Here is a 17,536-nt window from a genome sequence, read left to right as displayed (position 1 = left end):
GCATTCTGTGTAGAATGGTGCCAATCCAAGTAAGGCAAACAGTAAATATAATGTAAAACTTTAGGGTTGGTCAGAGCAATAAAATTAAAACACACTTTAACTCTTCATACACGGAATCGCGTGGTTCGCCACAAACATAGGCTTTCAGGAAAAGATGCCTTAACTAAGGTAAAGAGTGACAGCCTTTATTAAAGTTTTAATTAAGGGAATTTAGGCGTGTTCCACCTGCCAATCTAAAGGCATACCAATTAAATTTTTAGCAATAATCAGTATTGACCCTGCCAGCAACTATCACCATTTGCAAGAGTAATACACATCATATCTCAATAATATTGGCCCAATAATGTCCAGAAATGCAGGGGAAATCTTTGGGGTGGCTGTGGGAGCACAGGATAGTTACGGATTTCACTGGGTGGAGGCCGGAGCCCAGGTAGACACGTCTGCTCCGGTCTCTAGCTTGGATCACACAATATATAGGAGCAACTAGGTTAACAAACACCATTTACTTTGAATTAAGGGATCCCTTTCTCTGAATGACTTGTAAAGGAACTTTGATATGCCAGTACCTAGTAAATCTGGAGTGGGTACTGCATAATGTGTGAAGGCATGATGAGACGAACTGAGGCTCTGAAGTTTGATAGAAATATGCCGTCTGTGGGCCCAAGGCGGATGAGAAAACATTAAAGAAGCAAAGAAATGGGAAATGGTGCCTCCCCATCAACGTTCTTAACGTCAGTACAAGCGGGACACGCTGTGGCGAGAAAACCCATTCAACTTATGGCAGACAGTGAAGGAGCTCCCCCAGGATGCTCCTAAGGCTGGGGATCGCCATTGACATAAATCTCTCCTGAAGCCTTGCCATGAGACCACCCGTGTAGGAAATAAGAAGAGAAAAAAAAATCAACTATTTATCAGTTACTAAGGACTAGTGATTACCTTTTGTGATTAAGGGAGAGAGACAACTGGGAGGTCATGCCTGCATGACACCTCAACCTCCACACAAACCGCCATCCTTGGTGTATTGGTAGAGCCCCATCCTGAGCCACTGATTGAGGGGCATGGCCACACAATGGTTACAGGATGGCTGCTGACATTATGTGGCGTGGACCTCCCCTCCAGCCAGAGGCGCCTGAGCCCAGGTAGTGCTACGACTGAATGGTAGCTGGCAAAGATAAGCCATCTGTCGTTCTGGGTGCCCCCCAACTTTCTGCTCCTGACCTGCAACCGCCACACCAGTCTCCCACCAGTGACATGCATCACGCTTTAGCGGCGCCTGTAATGGCATCCTCACTTGCTCCCATGGCCTGAAGGGCGGCTTAGGGGCCCTCTGCCTTCCCGGCATGGACCCTCCCTGCTGTACCAGGCTCTCTACTGTGGTTCTTGTCATGCCCTGGCAACATCCTCGCAGAGCCTCAGAGTCCATGACATGGTCTAGACCCCTTCTGCCTGCTTCTCCATATTACAGCACAGCATGTCAGACTCCATCCTACATAGAACACCAATAAGTCAGTCCGTTGCCTGTGCAGTGGCAGGAAGGCGGGCCCGGCTTCAGGGGAAGGATCAATAGGATCATCTCCGGCTGGGGAAAAGGGTGGCGAGAGTGTCTGCAACACCGGCAGCTTCTCCCAGCATCGGGGCGCATCCCCGCCAGCCTTGCCTACATCGCAGGCAGCGGCGGTTGCAGGCACTCAGCATAGGTAACAGGCACCGCAGTGCACACACTGAACGGGAGGCACTACCAGGAGCAGATCCTTCCAAATGGAAGATGAAAAAGGTACGAGACCCAAGGAGAGCAATGCCCTGTGCACGACATGGCACAGGGAGGTAGTGAGCACCAGGCCTCTGTTGCTGCCTGGAACCTGTGCGCACTTTCCCAGTCTGTCACGAGCATGCTTCCCTCTACCTAATAGTTGTGCGTTCACAGTCACAGCCAGGCCACCTCTCCTCTCAGCCGGATTTGCTGCTGGGGTCGGGGTGGGGAGCGGTTCATCGGTTCTATCTGCCTTGGAAACCATTTGCCATTGAAAAAGTGAAAGCGCGCCATGGTGCGCACAGTGTAAGCAAAGCACATTTTCATGCCTGCAGTAAGAGAAACTCAATAATGTAGTGCTTATAGACTAAATAACACATACCTTTTTGTAACAACCGAAGTAAAGGGGCCAGTAGCCATGGGAGGTTACAAATGAAGACAAGGCGGTATTAAGGAGGGACCAACAAGCCTATGAACCAATCAGAAGCCTGCATTTACGAAGGACACTGGCACAAGTCAATGACAAATATGGGCAGAGAGTGGGCGGGGTTTCGATTTCATACTCCAGTACAGCAAGACTCCCAGAGCAGAGCATGCGCGCTGACTCTAGGCTCTACCTAAAAACAAAAATGGCCAGGAAATTCAATGGCTAACCTCGCCTCTTACACTAAAAACATGTCAAAATATTCCTTTCTTAAAGATCCTCATGACGTGATGTTTTCAACAAATGATGGTGCAATTTGTCTCCCAACTCTAATTAGTCCAAATAAAGTAAGTTTGGCACACCATAGCGGTGCACTCAACAATGAAAATCATGCAGGCACCAATTTGTCAGGCTCAATTGACCGAAGCTGAAACTTAACAGTTTTCAGAGATTTACTTTCTTGCATCTTCAGCAACAGGCCTCCCGCAAATATGAACGGACCAAGGAAAGTCTGGACGGGGCCTCAGTGAAAGTGGCCTGTACTCTTGACTACGGCTGCCCGGGAGAGAGCTAGTAAAGCAGATCACTTTGAGTGACTGATTGAAGGCTGGCAGTGACTTCCCAGGAACTTATCACCCCTTGTCCGAAACACGCAATATCATAAAGCCGGCTGAGTGAGAAAGTGTTATTTTCGTTGAAAGTGTCTCCTTGAGTGTACTTGCTTGCATCACACAGACTTGGGCTGGTATTAAACTATTTTTCAGAGCTGCTTTTGGTTCCCAGTCCGGACTTGTGCTCTGTACTGTTTCCATGCGGAGACTGCAGGTGCCTCTGTGAACATCACCAGAGTCAGCTGCGTGGATTCTTCCATACAGAGGAAGAGCTGTGTGATGAACTGCCTGTTAATATGGAAGGTGTGCAGATACGGCCATTGTGATCTTAATTGCATTTAAATCATTAATGAAAGGGGTCGCATAGCAGCAATCAAAAAATAGCTGCTCGATTTTGCAGATGCATTAAAACTCATCGCTGATTTGTGAAAAGACAAGCAATGGTGTGTATGCCAACTGAGTTAGTATGATCTACGATTTCCAATTTTGGGGCAAGATAGATATTTATGATGTATATTTATGCACGCAACAGATAACATTAATAAATACAGAAGATTAACGATGCAGACTCATAAGGAAAATGTTGGGTGCAACAATTCCTGTGCAAGGTGCGATGATATGGTAAATAATTTACATATATTTTTAGATTTCAGTATTTACGGTTTTACGGAACTTTGTACTATAGAACCACACCCTGCTCTAGTGCCTTAGGAACTGCCAACCCCATTTCCTTAGTGCGTTGTTGTAGGCAGATTGGTGCGATCCAGGAACTGTGTTTCTGTTAGTTGGGTCTACATGTGCCGTTTCTCTTGCAATAGGCACAAATGTGTTTTTAATAAGTGTATCTGTTCATTTGCAAGCGTTTCTGCCATAAGGACTGAACTTTTTAACCCACGAGTAAAAAGCTCATATTCTGGAGATTAATTTCATACAAAAATGCACATGGTTGTAGTAGGTGATATTTAGAGAGGAAAGTGTCAGTCACATTTGCATGCTACACAGTACATGCTCTCATGGGGTGTATCTACTTCACAAACTGCCTCGTCAGTGGTATAGCAAGGGGGGTGCGATCCGCCCCAGGCACCACAAGTTTTGGGGGTGGCCGCTCCCCCGCTCTTTCATGCGCCCAATGCCGGCGGCAACGCACAACAAACCGCCAGAACCCCCCACCCCACTCTTTCACGTGGCCACTGGGCAGCAAAACCAGTAGCAGTAACAATCACAGGTGGCACAAGGGCTAGCTATGCCACTGTCTCAAGTGGAGCTAAGTGCATGAACTTGGGAGGGAGAAGCAGACCAAAAAAGACCATTTTGTGTGTAAAAGGCCACTTTATTGAAACAGGTGCACATTACAATAAACATCCCATGCAATTGCCTTACAAAACTTAGAGCCTGACTAATACATCCAAATACCAGACCCCTGACCCCGCCCCGCCCATATGATCCCCTGAACCCGCCCCCACCATGACATTACAATTTACACGACAATACAAAGCATTGCGGTAAAAGTATCCCCAATAATTCTACACTTCAGTTAACCAACATCCTCTGCCTGCCTCTCTACAACAGTAAACACTGCAAACTTGTCTAACTAAACTTAAAATAACCTGCCTACCCTTTCCCTGTTGATAAACCCACCTTCAACAATGACCAAAAAACTTCTGCCAGCCAAGGCAAACTTTCAATAACGCCAGCCACCCAGAAAGTGGGCTGAGAGAATCTACCCCACCTTTCTGCCACCCCCCCTATGTCTTTATGTGAAATGCCTCTGCACGTTCAGGCACCTGGACAAAAGCTCCCTGATCTCCAATCCATGCCATGCCATGCCATAAATCCATGCCTAGTCTTGACAAGTTCACACTGTCATCTCTAAAAAAGTCCACTGACTCAAAACGAATGTCCTTATGATTTGTGCAGGAGGGGCATCCCGAGCGCCCTTTCTAGCACCCGGTGCATGCCACGCAGGCTCCGGGGAGATGACATCCCTCACGCCGCCCTCTGCACTGCGGCCCGCCCCGCTCCTCTTCAAGCTATCCACGGGAGCGGGGCCTTTAACTGCATGCGTTCTAGTAATGCAGGGTGCCCCAGGTTCCATCACAATGAGGGCCTTCTTACCCCTTCACCCGCCGTGCCCTACCCCCGATATCCCTCTAGCCTACCGCGGGCTCAGAGCCCGCATTCCTGGCTGCCCCGGAGGCCAAAGGAGGCCTCCCAGGCTCTGCTGAGTCCGATTCTCTCTTCTTCCCAGGCTTACCTCCGGATTCCAGAGGCTCGCGCCGAGTCGCCGAGGTCCCGCCCCCTGCCCAAACCACCTCACAGCCTTCCCCACCCTCAATCACGACAGATGCCCCCGGGGCCGCTCTTCTGACATGTGAGCGGCCCGTTCACTCACCGGGGTGGATATTTGCCGTTTGGGCAAGGTACAGGCAGCCACAGTGGCAGCTACACCGGCCGACGCCTACTGCACAGGCCGCGCCAGCCCCACCGCCTCCGCAATGACGAGGTCCATCCGCCCGGCCTCGCTCAGAAGCTGCAATGCCTCCAGCACCAGATGGTGCGCCAACCTAAGGTAGGCAACAATCTGATATAACTGTCCCTCACCGGAAACAGACACTAACCACTAACTAAGGCCTGACAGAAAAATGACCACTGCAAACGCTCCCAGCCACCAGGTCACCAAACCTAAAATCAAGAATTTTTTCACCTTCACCAAAGATGAGCCGGACATTTATCCCTGTTGTGTGCCATTCTGTGTGAAGCCACAAACCAAATCTTGCTCATTCCCTGCCTAGCAGTGTTGCAACGCTCCCTAAATGTCCTCAATGGGAACCTGATATGGAGAGCAATCAATTAAAAGCAAATGCTATTACTTCACTCTAATGGCTAGGTTTGAAGTGAACAAACATGAGTCGATAGATTTTTCATTTTTTTAGTATTTTTGAAATATACTAGAGATGTAGGGGTGAACGTTAGTGGTATGTTGTTTGTGCCATGACATAAAGAAGCATGTGTTTTTTATATAGTCAGTATAGGATCTGCACCCACATTAGCTGAAACATCTGACATTACTGAGGTGATTTATAACTGTAAATCCCAGGTTTTGTGTTTTGTAGATGTAGGAGAGTGAGTCACAGGACAATGGAGTTCTGACTTTTTGGTTTCAGGTCACCTAGTGGCCATGAAATGTGAAGGTGTGCATTGACAAATAGGATTTTATTTCCTGCCCACAAAGGTCAGCTTGTTTAATTTGTTTAAGGGTAGGCAACCTTGGAATAAGAGAATCAGTTTTAATGTGCATTTCTTTCTGGTAAAGTAGGTGTCTTTGCTAATCCTAAAAGATACAGATTGGTGCAGGCATTACATTATTTTACTAAAATCTAGCCCAGGTGCCTCTAGTCTGGACTAATCACCCCACTGATATGCCTACATCCCATAGCACTACTAAAGGTCTAAAGGAATCACGGTTAATTGAGTATTGGAACATGGCCACATTTTTGTCCATATGCACGACCACACCTTAAAAAGGAGGACAAAAGTAAATCCCTCTGTGTTCAGTGTGCTTGTCATATTTATGAGGCAACGCTGGAGGTTCTCACCTAGTACATACACATAAGTAATTTCAACACAAAGTGTTTTTTAAGCTCCCCTTTGAGAGCAAATTATTACATGTTGAATGGGCAAAATCTTCCTGTCTTAGTTTAGCCAGTAAAAGCTCCCTAACAAACGAGCGTCATGCGTTAATTTATGTGGCGTCACAATCTACTCAAAAGATGATGGCAAACATCTTATTTGTGATTCACATATTTCTCTTTATTTTTCTTTATTCTGTCAATCTCGTCACACCGGCCTTCTCCTTTCTATTTCACAAGTTATCTACCAATCCTTCTATTAACTCTTCCACTTACCTTTCCACTTCAGCGACATGAGCTTTGGAATCTTGTTCCATCCTCTCCTTAATCATTTCAGCCAATCTAAAATATGAAAGTAACTGCCCTCAAAAATAAGTTTAGAGATTCACATTTGCTTAGGTCATCGAATGGATCTTAAGAAAAAACACAAGAGTGTTTCTAGTAGGGGGTATAGGCAGTACTGTGTGTTCTCCTTGCCAATGTTCTCTGCTGATGCAGTATTATGGTTCTCAAACAGACTGTGGTGATTTCTGAAGTAAATGGCATAGCTCATTAAAGAGCACCAGTCATGCCAACATTATCATTCACTAAGAGGGAAAGGGAAAAGTTGCCTTTTTTACTGTATTGTCTCTGACACATGGCACTTGAGGTCAGCAGGATCCTTCATTTAGGAATTTGGATTGCAATTTGTAGCTGCAAAAAAGCTTGGTCTTTGGGTGCTTCAGTTCCATCTGAGGAAGGGCATGATTGCGTAGTTTGCCCAACTCTGCAGAACAGTTCCCAGTAGTACGAGGCAGCCAATTGCCATAATGCCTAGAGACCTAGAATAATGTTTGACCAATCGAACTTTTGGTGATTTTCACTCACTGAATTGCTTTCTTGTGTGATGAATTGAAACAGCCTTTGGTATGTTGCAAATTAATGAACTTCATCACTGTAGAATGGGGGATTTTAGATGGTGAGTGATGGGAGTGTACCAGGCTGCAACCCCGTCATCAAGGACAGGCAACGCTGTAGCAGGCACAGCGGAAAACACTTGACTCATCTGTGACATCTGCACTATACATATAAGGTCACCAACAAGTACTGCTGAGAGCCTCAGGAACCATACGTTCCTAGGTGCAATCTCTTGGCTGCCAATGTCAATGGTGAAGATTTCAAAATAACTAGGCAAGTTTTTTCAATTCTATTCATTTGGTGTTTCTTAAAATTCTTAATTTTTTGCTTAAATTGCACCAATTCTTCATGAGCCATGCCAGCTGGGCATGTCCTAGCATTGTTAATGTGCCTTCAGTGCTGCATAGCATGGCATCCATCCCTCAGGTGATAAGGACTGTTCCACCATTTCAAAAAGTGTAGTCTTGCATTGTTCTCTGAGGTACTTGTACTGCTCCCCAGGCCTATGTAAAAACTTAAAGCCATACTTTATCAGGTATATCAACCACATTTTAATGCAAAGCAAATTTAGTCCCAATGGTTTCTATGGTTTGGCACCTGTTGGAAATGGAGGTCTCTAGTTGGCAGGTTTGTACCCTGTCCAAGTAGGGACCCTTCCTTCTAGTCAGGACAAGGGAGTTACACACCTAAAATAGCCCCTGCTTCAACACACCTAAAATAGCCCCTGCTTCACCCCCTTGGTAGCTTGACACAAGCAGTCAGACTTATCTCAGAGGCAATGTGTAAAGCCTTTGCACATAACATACAGTAACATAGTGAAAACACAACACCAGTTTTAGCAAAATAGCCAATATTTATCTGTGTAAAACAAGACCAAAATGATAAAAATCCAACGTACAGTACTCAAGATACAAATTTTGCTATAATAAGTTTCAAATACAGTTCATTGAAGTTGATAACTGCATCCACGGCTCTCACGGTGTCATGAACAACAAATCCAACAGTTCAGGCCAACCGCATGGTCGTGGGCCAACTACGGTGTTGGGAAGACCAGCAAACAGTACCCCGGAAATGCAGGGCATTGTGTACGTTGCAATGTGTGCTGATGTGAAACCAAAGACAGAATCCTTTATAGAGATCTAACATGAAAAATCTGCAAGGCTCATCAAGGCAAGTAATCATGTCATTGATGTTAGGGCTCTGTTGTCTCTCACTCTCTCAACGACCATGTTTGGAAGAACACCTGTGAACACAGATGCATATTTTCATCATATTGCTCTTGGGGGCAGAAACTAAAATGTTGGAACCTTGGCCTGATCAATAATGTCTTAGCCAACAAGGTTTATTCTTTTCCACTTTTTCTTGTGCAGGGTATATACTGGTTTGTTAGACCTGACAGCCTTTGTTGTGGTCTTCTACCAAACATTTTGCTTCCTGTTTGTAGACAGTCATTTTTGTTGGCCGTAGTACTCTGTGCACTCTACCCTTGCTAACCAATGCTAAAGTGCTTACTCCTTTAAACATGTTAAAATTGGCTTATATGGAAATTGACACATTTAATTTAATTAGCATTTCCCTAGTAAAGTTGTAATAAATGTACCTGTAAACTAAATACTACTACTGGGCCTGCAGTACTTACCTGCCACCCACTTAAGCAGCCCTTTTAAACCTTTCTCAGGTCTGCCATTGCAGCCTGTGTGCAATTTTAAACTGCCAATTCAACCTGGCAAAATAAACCTTGTGACAAGCCTAAACATCCCTTTTTAATACATATAAGTCCCCCCAGAGTAGGGCTTGAATAGCTCATAGGGCAATGTACAGGGTATTCAAAAAGTTGCACATTTACTTTTAATTTGTACATGTTCTAGTAGTGAAAACCCCTACATTTATTTTTCTCTAGTTAGGCCAACCTATCCCCTAGGATAACATTGGGTTACCCTTATTACATTTAATTTGTGCTAACTTGTGATTGAGAACATGTGGAAATGTCATGTTTGGTCTCAAAAGAATTGTGATCTAAATTCCTCTTTAGTGGTGAAGGTTGATTTTATGACACAATTCTGAAAATGCCACTTTTAGTGAGGAGGACCTGGCTTGGCAGTTCGGTCTGGACTCTTCCCTTGAGATACAGGGTCAAGACAGATTTGCATACGGCTGGGTCTAAACTGGAGTGGCATGGTGAGCAAAAGAACAATGGATTTAACCCAGATCTATTGACTGGGGTGAGAATGTTTTATTAGCTATGCATTCTGTCCATCAACTGTGTGTCTTTTGCTTTCTCGCCCTAAGTACGTCGGGTATGCCCAGACGTGGGACCTAGGCTCACTGTGCCACTGGATTCAAGCTAGCCTGGCTGATGAGGGGTGATGCCCCAAAACCCATCCCAGAATACCTGTTTCCGGCCCACAGGGGACCTGGCTTGGCAGTTCGGTCTGGACTGTTCCCTTGAGGCACAGAGTCAAGCCTGATTTGCATATGGCTGGGTCTAAACTGGGATGGCATGGTGAGCAAAAGAACGATAGATTTAACCCAGATCTATTGATTTGGGGAGAATGTTTGATTTGCTCTGCATTCCGTCCATCATCTGTGTGTCTTTTGCTTTCTCGCCCTAAGTGCGCCTGGTATGCCCAGGAGTGGGTCCCAGGCTCACTGAGCCACTGGATTCAAGCTAGCCTGGCTGATGAAGGGTGATGCCCCGAAACAGGTCCCAGGATATTTGTTTCCAGTCCAGGGTGGACCTGGCTTGGCAATTCGGACTGGACTGTTCCCTTGAGGCACAGGATCAAGACTGATTTGCATATGGCTTTGTCTAAACTGAGGTTGCATGGTGAGCAAAAGAACAATGTATTTAACCCAGATCTATTGACTGGGGGAGAATGTTTGATTTTCTCTGCATTCCGTCCATCATCTGTGTGCCTTTTGCTTTCTTGCCCTAAGTGCGATGGGTATGCCCAGACATAGGTCCCGGGCTCATTGTGCCACTGGGTTCAAGCTAGCCTGGCTGATGAGGGGTGATGCTCTGAAACCGGTCCCAGGATGCCTGTTTCCGGTCCAAGTAGGAACTGGCTTGGCAGTTCGGTCTGGACTGTTCCCCTGAGGCACAGGGTCAAGACTGATTTGCATATGGCTGGGTCTAAACTGGGGTGGCACAGTGAGCAAAAGTACGATGATTTAACCCAGATCTATTGACTCTGCATTCTGTCCATTATCTGTGTGCCTTTTACTTTTGGAAAGTTGGCATTTTTTCGACCTAACCATTTGGTGCCTGGGTCATATGACTATGACTAGTTGGCAGTTGGCCTTTGTGAATCTATACCAGACAGTGAGACTAAGGGAGACTAATTGTGGGGAGGATGCGTCATGATTCTGCCAGGATGGGTGGGGTGAAGCTGTTCCCTGTCCCACTTACATTTCGAATGAGCTACCTCCAGCACACTCACAAAGAACTTCACACCAGTCTTTTGCCACCCTAGACCTAAAGTACAAGTATAACTTATATGTGTAAAAGGGGAGTTTTAGGCTTGGCAAGGATATTATATTGTTAAGTCAAATTGGTAGTTAAAAAATGCTAACATGCAGCAATTGAAGGCAACGAGACATGTTTTATAGGGTTACTTAAGTGGGTGGCAGAATAAGTGCTGCAGGCATTAGTATCATTTATTTTACCAACCCTGGGTACACCTCTTTACTAGGGGCTTATGAGTAAATTAAAGATGCCAATCAGGTATAAGCCAATTTTATCATGTTTTAGGGAGTGTGCACAAGCACATTTGCTCTTGTTAGCAGTGGTTAAATGCACATAGTTCTAAGGCCAGCAAAAACGAATTAAGTAAAAATAGGAAATGTGAAGGCAAAACATTTATGGATACCCTGCAGAGAGGGCCAAATCCAACCACTATATAAAACAAGCATTGGCAGTGCCAATAGACCTCACCATATATTGGAGTTTAGTATATAAATAGTATTAAAGAGCAGTGAAAGTATTAAAAAGCAGTGGTAGCAAAACGGAAAACAAACCCCAACAACGTCAACAGAAAAGGAAAATATGAATGACCTACCGTATTTTTTAATAACACGCAATGCTTAATATTAGTTTAAAAAAATGCTCCGTGGGTTTTTAATATTATTTTTAAATTTGACTGTTTGGTATAGTTGTATTAATCACACCAAAAGACACAGCTTTAATTGGGCCAGGTCCTGCCGGTGCTCACCATTGTTAGCTCTAAAAAGCTGGTGCCGAAACAACTGCATATGCACTATAATTTACTTCCAGCCACACCTTACATGACTCCAGCATCTCTGCCCATGTCCGCTGGCAAAACGGAAAACAAACCCCAACAACGTCAACAGACTAAGAAACTAAACATGCTCTAACATATTTTTTAATAACACCTGATTTAATTGGCCTGGGTCCTGACGGTGCTCCCCATCGTTAGCTCTAAAGAGCTGGTGCCGAAACAAGTGCATATGCACTGCGATTTACTTCCAGCCACACCTTACATGACTCCAGCATCTCTCTCCATGTCTGCTGGTAAAACAGAAAACAAACCCGACAACGTCAACAGAAAAGGAAACTAAAAATGTTCTAAAGTATTTTTTAATAACACCAGCTTTAATTTGCCTGGGCCCTGCCAGTGCTCACCGTAGTTAGCTCTAAAAAGTGCATATGCACTGCGATTTACTTCCAGCCCCACCTTACATGACTCCAGCATCTCTGCCAATGTCCGCTGGCAAAAAGGAAAACAAACCCCGACAATGTCAAAAGAAAAAGAAACTAAAATTGCTCTAATGTATTTTTTAATAACACCCGCTTTAATTGGCCCGGGTCCTGCCAGTTCTCACCATTGGTTAGCTCTAAAAAGCTGGAGGCGAAACAAATGCATATGCACAGCAATTTACTTCCAGCCACACCTTACATGACTTTAGCATCTCTGCCCATGTCTGCTGGCAAAGCGGAAAACAAACCCAAACAACGTCAACAGAAAAGAAATCTAAAAATCCTCGAACGTAATAACACCAGCTTTAAATAGCCAGGATCATGCCGGTGCTCACCATCGTTAGCTCTAAAAAGTGCATATGCACTGTGATTTACTTCCAGCCACACCTTACATGACTCCAGCATCTCTGCTCATGTCCACTGGCAAAATGGAATACAAACTGTTGTATATATGTGCTTGCTTGGTTATGGCTACTTGGGGTCAGTAGTCCATTCTTTGTGTTTATGTCTCCTCAACCTCTCTCACTACCTATGAGTGTTCTATCTGGTATGTGAATGTTCTAGTCTTGGCAGTTGATGGTCTGGTCAGCTAGCGAAGTGCTTTATCTCTGCTGTGCTATCTTAATAAATCTATCTTACAACCTGAAGACGTGTCCTGATGCCTATCTAATCTACTTACAACATTTTGGCGACAAATTGACTGACCAGACCAAGGCAGAAGCACAGCGCAGCACGAGAAACACTTCGCATCAAGAACCCAAAACACCTTGTCATCCATCTGCGGCTGAAAGTAACTGTAAAAGTAAACAAGATACATCTGGTATGCCGCAAATCTAAAAGAAACCTGCTGAATGGATGAAGTTTTCTTCCAAAATAAGAAGAAACCGACAGAATCACCAAGAAAAGAAGAAAACTGCCGCAAGTTATTTTAAATATAAAAAAAAGCAGGAAGAAATTCGCGAGGAAAATTGGAAAAGAAACTGGACACCTCTGTTGTCCTGTAAGCCTAAAGAAACCTGCTTTGTGAAAGAATTGTAAACCTAATGAATGTTGAAAGAAATTGGTAATCTGCATAACGTGTGAAAAATCGGCCAAAGAAACAAGAATTATCAAGCAACCTGCCAAACTACTCCATTTGCTGCCAACCCTGAGTCAAGACGACTTGACAGGTATAAGGGACACTTCCTGCATAAGCGCAACTAAGAGCTCATCACATTGACACTAGGTGACATGTCAATGGTAGCAAACGTGAAGCGTGTATGTTTATTTAGAAACTGTCATTTGTTAAACCAAGCGCTGCTCCAAAACGATTTTTGGGATTAAATTAAGCCAATGTATGTCTGGAACCGAGCACGGAGCATATGTCTAGAACGGAGTACGATTTGAGTAGCTGAGGCATGCTATCATAAAGCGTGGATAATCTTTAGACTGGCCTTTCTAAGTCTGCGTCCTACCGGTGTTGTTCGGACAGATCCTTCCCATATGGTTGACTTCTTCTGAATGATGACATCGCAGAACTTCAGGGGGTACTGGCGGAGAGGTTGCCTCTTCGACTTCGTCAAACTTTTAGAACGCCCAGCGTCAGAGACGTTTTTCAGCGCGTCATTTGGTCAACTCCGTTTAACGTGGTACGCCACCACGCAACGTCAGGAAGCCATCTTATTGCTATCTCTTTACTGGTTCTCTCCATGGCTTTCGTTTCGTTCCCATGGTGATGGGATTTACGGGACACTACGCAACCAGGCAATCTTTCATGATCTCACCGAGGATCAAGTAAAACACACCGGAAAGTCAAAAGGTGAGAGAACGCAGGCAGTGTTATTTTTTTTTGTTGGCATTATCGGAAGCACTGGCAGTTCCGTTTAGGTGTGTGTGTTTTGCTTAAAAGATTACAGGCGTGATAGTGGTCACTCCAGGGCATCAGCAATCTACGCTGCATTACTCTTTCTATTGCCCTCCCAGCGCAATGACCAGCCGTGAATCAAAGTGACAGATGAGTCGATGTCAATGGATCACAGGTGTGATAGTCGTCACTCTCTCGAGCATCAGCAATTTTTGTCATGTTGTTTTTCCAGATCTAAGACTAGCCATAAGACAAAACGTTATATGGAAGCACAGATGAACCGATTTTTAAGGTGTGAATCCATTTACGACAGTGCCACCTGGTGGATTTTCGAAGGATGTAGTTTGTGTTTCACATTATGGCTTGTAATTTTCATTTGGCAGCAGGAGTGTGACATAGAAATAATCCTTGGATATAGTAAAACCTATGGCTGAATTGTTTTTTTGATCTACATTGGTAGGCTGGAATAAGTATAGGGCAGTAAGAGTAAAAGTCAGAACAGCGTTAGAGATCTAAAACCTTGTTTGTTAAGAACTGGAACAGTAAATCGTGTTGATGGTGACATTCAACAGCACATATTTTTAGTAAAGTGGCGAAGAAGCGCAAAAAGGAGTACCTACATCAACCACCATCAACTTTTGGAGAGTGTAATTCTTTAATTCCAGCGTTCACAGAGAGAAGTTCAAAAGCAGGTGTGGCAGATAAAAAAAAAAAAGAAGTAGAAATTAGGACTTAAAGTCATAAGAAAAGGTGTCACCTTTCAAAGGTATTGTATGTTTGTAAAATGTGAAGGGGTGAAATGTAGATAGGAAATTCCTATCTCAATATTTTCTTCGGAGGAAGATATTGCAACTCTTACCCTGTTTCTGGTAAAAGTAAGTTTGAAGAAGTGAGCCTTGGATCACGACCGGGAGAGGACAATGGTAGTCCCAGGACCGGCGAAACAAGAAAAAGACTGAGGAAGTGACCCTTGGACCACGACCGGGAGAGGACAATGGTAGTCCCAGGACCGGCGAAACCAGAAACCGCGAGAGGACAAAGGATGTCCCAGAACCGTTGAGTCGAAGAAAAGGAAAAGGGGAAAAAATGAGAGAACTAAAGTTCCAACCTATCTAGCGGGAGACAACAGATGTCATAAAATCAGTACCGGGATAGGAGAAGAAAGGAAAAATGCGTCATTTGACCAGGAGAGTTCACGACCTAGAGTTGTGACGACTAGAGTTCCAGTACCACAAGACAAAATCGTGACATGGAGGTTCTTTCTACCGGGACAAATGTTCCGCGATTAGAGCCGGGCTTTTTAGCCCTTAGTACTGAGACAATTTGTCAACAAAGAAATTTAATTTTAAGTCTAATGTAGAGGCCCGAACTACATCGTGAGGCCTTTAACCCAAGGAAAGTACCAGAGCGTCATTTTAGACTGCAAGAAATCTGGCTGAGATTTTTCTTTGGGAGCATTCTTCCAGAACTATTGAGCATGTGAGGCTTTGGTTAAACTTTTATATCTTCAACTGTGTGCAGTAAGCCGCGACAGACGAAAAACTGATTGGAGTGCGTAAGCTGTCTCTTCCCGTTTTTGATGGCCACAAAGACGGATTGTTGAGAGTAGACTGTTTCTTTTTGTTTTTCGTCAATCGAAGGGAAGAAGGTGGTCATGTCATCGTGATATTCGTCATGATTCTCATTGTGATCCTCTTCTTATCCTGCTCTTTGCTTTCATCATCTGGAAGTCCAAGAGGTCGTTGACCTCCTACATGTTTTATGTTTTCTTGCTTTTCCTTTTTCATGCTTTAAGCTTTTGTTGGGTGTTTGAAGCGTTTATTGTGTTTTCTGTAAAGGAAGAAGATATGTTGTATATATGTGCTTGCTTGGTTATGGCTACTTGGGGTCAGTAGTCCATTCTTTGTGTTTATGTCTCCTCAACCTCTCTCACTACCTATGAGTGTTCTATCTGGTATGTGAATGTTCTAGTCTTGGCAGTTGATGGTCTGGTCAGCTAGCGAAGTGCTTTATCTCTGCTGTGCTATCTTAATAAATCTATCTTACAACCTGAAGACGTGTCCTGATGCCTATCTAATCTACCTACAACACAAACCCTGACAACGTCTACAGAAAAAGAAACTAAAAACGCTGTACCGTAATATTAATAACATACAATGTTTACTATTAGTCAAATAAAGTGCTCCGTGGTTTTATAATATCATTTTTAAGTTTGACTGTTGGAATAACAGTAATTCTGCAGTTACCATCAACATAATTCATAACAGATACACGCCAAAACATAAACAAAGGCACAGGGCTTTTTGTTGGTCGGAATTGAAGTGAAACTGCAGTTAAGATAAGGATAATTGCTAACAGATGCACACTGAAACAGATACATAGCCACAGAGCTTCTTTAGGTCACAATGGAAGTCAGACTGCAGTTACGATAAGGATAATTGCTAACAGATGCACGTCTCTGTAAACAGTACTTGTAGCTGCCTGTTTAGTAGTAAAATATAGCATATCTCTTGCATATTAACTTTATTTTTAACGTGCAAGTTTATTATAACATTTAGAATTTGATCATAATGATCAAATAGATTACGTTGAAAATATCAATCTGATAATGCCTACAACGGTCAAAAAAAGATACCGGGGCATGAATAGGAAATGCCACAAACGTTCTAAGGTTAAAGCATCTGCTTTACACAACTACGTAATAAAAAACAAGCATTCCAGCATACTGTTAGAAGCTGTCTGCCTTTCCTGTGGTAAGAGATCTTATCTTGTCAGTGAATGGGACCTAAACTGTGTGATTCAGCAATGGGAACTGGTAAGAGCCCCCTTTTAAGATATATTAAATACAATAGATTTCACAACCACAGTGCAGGCACTGTGCAGGCGAAACCTAATTAGAGAGAAACCCTCTATTCCTGGCTTCCCCTTTTCTGTGGCCCAGGAAAAGTGGCAGCTTAATCAGACGACATCCTTCTTTTCACAACTCAAGCAGTGATGGTTGACATCATGTCAACCATCACTGAGTCTCAGGTTTCTCCCTTGATAGAGACAAAACAGAAGTCCTACCCATAAATGTCCACTGTAATAGCTCAGTCAGCGAGGATTATACTCTTAAAGTGGCCCCTGAGGAAATAAAATACCTGGACATTTGATTCAGCCAGGACCACAGAGAAACCTTTGATTATAATGAAAAGTAACCCTAACCAAAACATATTAGATAAATGGTTGTGACGGTTGCAGAACCCCTACAAAATGACAACACAACGCCGATGCAATCATCTGTGCCTGACGCACAGGTACTCAGCGCCGAAGATAGCGACAGCCCCCCCCACCGCACACACATAACTCTGAAGCAGGTACATCATCCAATCTGAATGCCTAAATAAAGCCTAAACGGATAGCTGCCAGCTGCCGGGAGGGAAGAGGGGTGGGCGGGAAATGTTCATGTTCAAATATGCTTACAGGAGATCATCCTGCAGTTCAATATATTGAAAAAGCGTTGCAAATATGCTGTATCTAGACAGGTCGTGAATAATGATGCAGGTCGTGTTTTACTATGATACTGTAAGGAAATATATGACATACTCTGTGATGTGCTACGAAGCAGTGCTTTCAATAAAAATAGTTGACAAAAAAATAAAATATTATTAGATAAATGGTCATCC

At 44.0% G+C, this 17,536-nt stretch overlaps 2 long non-coding RNA genes across 3 annotated transcripts in view; one reads left to right on the top strand and one right to left on the bottom strand.

The window, feature by feature from the left end:
* Positions 1 to 13,586, bottom strand: part of LOC146789553 (uncharacterized) — a 56,854-nt gene extending 43,268 nt beyond the window's left edge. Inside the window, exons 1-2 of the long non-coding RNA XR_014970119.1 lie at positions 13,483 to 13,586; positions 6,691 to 6,756 (exon numbers count right to left, since the gene is read on the bottom strand). This is a non-coding gene — a long non-coding RNA (uncharacterized LOC146789553). The remainder of the gene's footprint in view (positions 1 to 6,690; positions 6,757 to 13,482) is intronic.
* Positions 13,587 to 13,705: 119 nt separating this feature from the next.
* The window catches only part of LOC146789552 (uncharacterized), a 54,962-nt gene continuing 51,131 nt past the window's right edge, over positions 13,706 to 17,536 (top strand). For both annotated transcript variants that reach the window (XR_014969826.1, XR_014969825.1), the window contains exon 1: positions 13,706 to 13,826. This is a non-coding gene — a long non-coding RNA (uncharacterized LOC146789552). The remainder of the gene's footprint in view (positions 13,827 to 17,536) is intronic.

This window comes from Triturus cristatus, chromosome 10 (genome assembly GCF_964204655.1).
Source record: "Triturus cristatus chromosome 10, aTriCri1.1, whole genome shotgun sequence".
In the NCBI taxonomy this organism is placed as follows: domain Eukaryota; kingdom Metazoa; phylum Chordata; class Amphibia; order Caudata; family Salamandridae; genus Triturus; species Triturus cristatus.
Note: the sequence above shows the minus strand (reverse complement) of the source record. Positions and strands in the feature narration are given on the sequence as shown.